Source organism: Arachis hypogaea, chromosome 11 (assembly GCF_003086295.3).
Source record: "Arachis hypogaea cultivar Tifrunner chromosome 11, arahy.Tifrunner.gnm2.J5K5, whole genome shotgun sequence".
Classification (NCBI taxonomy): Eukaryota; Viridiplantae; Streptophyta; class Magnoliopsida; order Fabales; family Fabaceae; genus Arachis; species Arachis hypogaea.
The window spans coordinates 124,972,851-124,977,456 of NC_092046.1; the positions used below are offsets into that span (position 1 = coordinate 124,972,851).

Sequence of the window (4,606 nt, forward strand, 5' to 3'; positions counted from 1 at the left end):
ATCTTTTTCAAAAATTTGATTTTCAAAATATCTTTTCTAACTTCCTAACTTCTTATCTTTTCAAAATTTGTTTCAACTAACTAACTAACTTTTTGTTTGTTTCTTAACTTTTTCAAAACTACCTAACTAACTCTCTCTAATTTTCGAAAATATCTTCCCCTTTTTCAAAAATTTCTTTTTAATTAACTAATTATTTTTATTTTTATTTTTGATTTCAAAAATTCTCGAAAAAAAATACTAAACATTTCTCAAAAACTATTTTCAAAAATCACTAACTCTTTTTCAAAATAATTTTCAAAAATTTTCCCTCCCCCATCTTATTCTATTTATTTATTCATCTACTAACATCTCTTCCTCACATCATCACCAAATTCAAACCCCCTCCTCTATCTGTGTTCGAATTTCTTCTTCTTTTCTTCTACTAACAATAAGGAACCTCTTTACTGTGACATAGAGGATTCCTCTTCTTTTCTTGTTCTCTTCTCTTTCTTATGAGCAGGGACAGAGAAAAAGGCATTCTTGTTGAAGCTGATCCAGAACCTGAAAGGACTCTGAAAAGGAAACTAAGAGAAGCTAAATTACAACAATCCAGAGACAACTTGATTGAAAATTTCGAACAAGTAAAGGAAATGGCAGCCGAACCCAACAACAATGCAAGGAGAATGCTTGGTGACTTTACTGCACCTAATTCCAATTTACATGGAAGAAGCATCTCCATTCCTGCCATTGGAGCAAACAACTTTGAGCTGAAACCTCAGTTAGTTTCTCTGATGCAGCAGAACTGCAAGTTTCATGGACTTCCATCTGAAGATCCTTTTCAGTTCTTAACTGAATTCTTGCAGATATGTGATACTGTTAAGACTAATGGAGTAGATCCTGAAGTCTACAGGCTCATGCTTTTCCCTTTTGCTGTAAGAGGCAGAGCTAGATTATGGTTGGATTCTCAACCCAAAGATAGCCTGAACTCTTGGGATAAGCTGGTCACGGCTTTCTTAGCCAAGTACTTTCTTCCTCAAAAGCTGAGCAAGCTTAGAGCTGATGTTCAAATCTTCAGACAGAAAGAAGGTGAATCTCTCTATGAAGCTTGGGAAAGATACAAACAGTTGACCAAAAAGTGTCCTTCTGACATGCTTTCAGAATGGACCATCCTGGATATATTCTATGATGGTTTATCTGAGCTATCAAAGATGTCATTGGACACTTCTGCAGGTGGATCCATTCACCTAAAGAAAATGCCTGCAGAAGCTCAAGAACTCATTGACATGGTTGCTAATAACCAGTTCATGTACACTTCTGAAAGGAATCTTGTGAATAATGGGACGCCTATGAAGAAGGGAGTTCTTGAAGTTGATACTCTGAATGCCATATTGGCTCAGAATAAAATATTGACTCAGCAAGTCAATATGATCTCTCAGAGTCTGCATGGAATGCAAGCTGCATCCAACAGTACTCAAGAGGCATCTTCTGAAGAAGAAGCTTATGATCCTGAGAACCCTGCAATAGCAGAGGTAAATTACTTAGGTGAACCTTATGGAAACACCTATAACTCAACATGGAGAAATCATCCAAATTTCTCATGGAAGGATCAAAAGCCCCAACAAGGCTTTAATAATGGTGGAAGAAACAGGTTTAACAATAATAAACCTTTTCCATCATCAACTCAGCAACAGACAGAGAACTCTGAACAAAATGCTTCTAATTTAGCAAATCTAGTCTCTGATCTATCTAAAGCCACTGTAAGTTTCATGAATGAAACAAGGTCTCCCATTAGAAATCTGGAAGCACAAGTGGGCCAGCTGAGTAAAAGGATCACTGAAATCCCTCCTAGTACTCTCCCAAGCAATACAGAAGAGAATCCAAAAGGAGAGTGCAAGGCCATTGACATAAGCGCCATGGCCGAACCTGTGAGGAGAGGAGAGGACGTGAATCCCAAGGAGGAAGACCTCCTGGGACGTCCAGTGGTCAATAAGGAGCTTCCCTCTGAGGAACCAAAGGATTCTGGGGCCCATCTAGAGACCATAGAGATCCCATTGAACCTCCTTATGCCCTTCATGAGCTCTGATGAGTATTCCTCTTCTGAAGAGAATAAGGATGTTACTGAAGAACAAACTGCCAAGTTTCTTGGTGCAATCATGAAGCTGAATGCCAAACTATTTGGCATTGATACTTGGGAAGTTGAACCTCCCTTGTTCATCAATGAACTAAGTGATCTGGATCAACTGACATTGCCTCAGAAGAGACAGGATCCTGGAAAGTTCATAATACCCTGCACCATAGGCACCATGGTCTTTAAGGCTCTGTGTGACCTTGGTTCAGGAATAAACCTCATGCCCCTCTCTGTAATAGAGAAACTGGGAATCTATGGGGTGCAAGCTGCTAAAATCTCATTAGAGATGGCAGACAGCTCTAGAAAACAGGCTTATGGACAAGTAGAGGACGTGTTAGTAAAGGTTGAAGGCCTTTACATCCCTGCTGATTTCATAGTCCTGGATACGGGAAAGGAAGAGGATGAATCCATCATCCTAGGAAGACCTTTCCTGGCCACAGCAAGAGCTGTGATTGATGTTGACAGAGGTGAAATATTCCTTCAATGGAATGAGAACTCCCTTGTGTTTAAAACTCAAGGATTCCCCTCTGCAACCATGGAGAGGAAGCAGAAAAAGCTTCTCTCCAAGCAGAGTCAACCAGAGCCCCCACAGTCAAACTCTAAGTTTGGTGTTGGGAGGCCACAACCAAACTCTAAGTTTGGTGTTGAACTCCCATATCCAAACTCTAAGTTTGGTGTTGGAGAGTCTCAACAAAGCTCTGCACATCTGTGAGGCTCCATGAGAGCCCACTGTCAAGCTATTGACATTAAAGAAGCGCTTGTTGGGAGGCAACCCAATGTTTATCTAATTCTTATTTTTATTGTTTTTCATGTTTTCTTAGGTTCATGATCATGTAGAGTCACAAAATAAATATAAAAATTGAAAACGGAATCAAAAACAGCAGAAGAAAAATCACACCCTGGAGGAGCATCTGCCTGGCGTTCAAACGCCAGAACAGAGCATGGTTCTGGCGCTGAACGCCCAGAATGGGCAGCATCCTGGCGCTGAACGCCCAGAACAAGCATGGTTCTGGCGTTCAACGCCAGAAATGGCAGCAAAGGGGCGTTGAACGCCCAAAATGGGCACCAACCTGGCGCTGAACGCCCAGAGTTGTGTGCAAGGGCATTTTGCATGCCTAAATTGGTGCAGGGATGTAAATGCCTTAACACCTCAAGATTTGTGGACCTCACAGGATCACCTCAGGATCTGTGGACCCCACAGGATCCCCACCCACCTCCACTCACTCTCTTCTCTCTTCTCAATCATCCTCTATTCCCAATAAACACTCTTCCCTAATTAACCCTTTACCACTCACATCCAAACACCCACTTTCCTTCAAAATTCAACATCTCTTTCCCACCCAATCCCACCCATATGGCCGAATACACATCTCCCTCCATCTCCTCCATATCTTCTTCTTATTCTTCTATTCTTTCTTCTTTTGCTCGAGGGCGAGCAACATTCTAAGTTTGGTGTGGTAAAAGGTAAAAGCATAGCTTTTTTGTTTTTTTTTTCATAACCATTGATGGCACCTAAGGCCAGAGAAACCTCTAGAAAGAGGAAAGGGAAGACAAAAGCTTCCATCAAGGGTCTATAGCTCAGTGGTAGAACATTTGACTGCAAATCAAGAGATCCCTGAGATACCTCAAGGGATACATTTTCTTCCACACAATTATTGGAAGCAACTAAGGGTGGAACATCAAGAGCACTCCATCATGCTTCATAAAATAAGAGAAGATCAAAAAGCAATGAGGGAGGAGCAACAAAGACAAGGAAGAGACATAGAAGAGCTCAAGGACATCATTGGTTCCTCAAGAAGAAAATGCCACCATCACTAAGGTGGATTCATTCCTTGTTCTTCTTTCTTCTGTTTTTCGTTTTATATGTTATGTGCTTATCTATGTTTGTGTCTTCATTACATGATCATTAGTAGTTAGTAACTTTGTCTTAAAGTTATGAATGTCCTATGAATCCATCACCTCTCTTAAATGAAAAATGTTTTAATTCAAAAGAACAAGAAGTACATGAGTTTCGAATTTATCCTTGAACTTAGTTTAATTATATTGATGTGGTGACAATGCTTCTTGTTTTCTGAATGTATGCTTGAACAGTGCATATGTCTTTTGAAGTTGTTGTTTAAGAATGTTAAATATGTTGGCTCTTGAAAGAATGATGACTAGGAGACATGTTATTTGATAATCTGAAAAACCATAAAAATGATTCTTGAAGCAAGAAAAAGCAGCAAAGAACAAAGCTTGCAGAAAAAAAAATAGGCGAAAAAAAAAAGTATAGAAAGAAAAAGCAAGCAGAAAAAGCCAAAGCTCTTAAAACCAAGAGGCAAGAGCAAAAAGCCAATAACCCTTAAAACCAAAAGGCAAGGGAAATAAAAAGGATCCCAAGGCTTTGAGCATCAGTGGATAGGAGGGTCTACAGGAATAAAATCCTGGCCTAAACGGCTAAACCAAGCTGTCCCTAACCATGTGCTTGTGGCGTGTAGGTGTCAAGTGAAAACTTGAGAC

The 4,606-nt window shown here is 40.0% G+C and overlaps 1 non-coding gene across 1 annotated transcript; it reads right to left on the reverse strand.

The window, feature by feature from the left end:
* Positions 1-1,025: 1,025 nt before the first annotated feature.
* LOC112725201 (small nucleolar RNA R71) lies at positions 1,026-1,133 on the reverse strand. Its single transcript, XR_003164324.1, has one exon. It is a non-coding gene; the product is annotated as a small nucleolar RNA R71 (small nucleolar RNA).
* Positions 1,134-4,606: the final 3,473 nt, after the last annotated feature.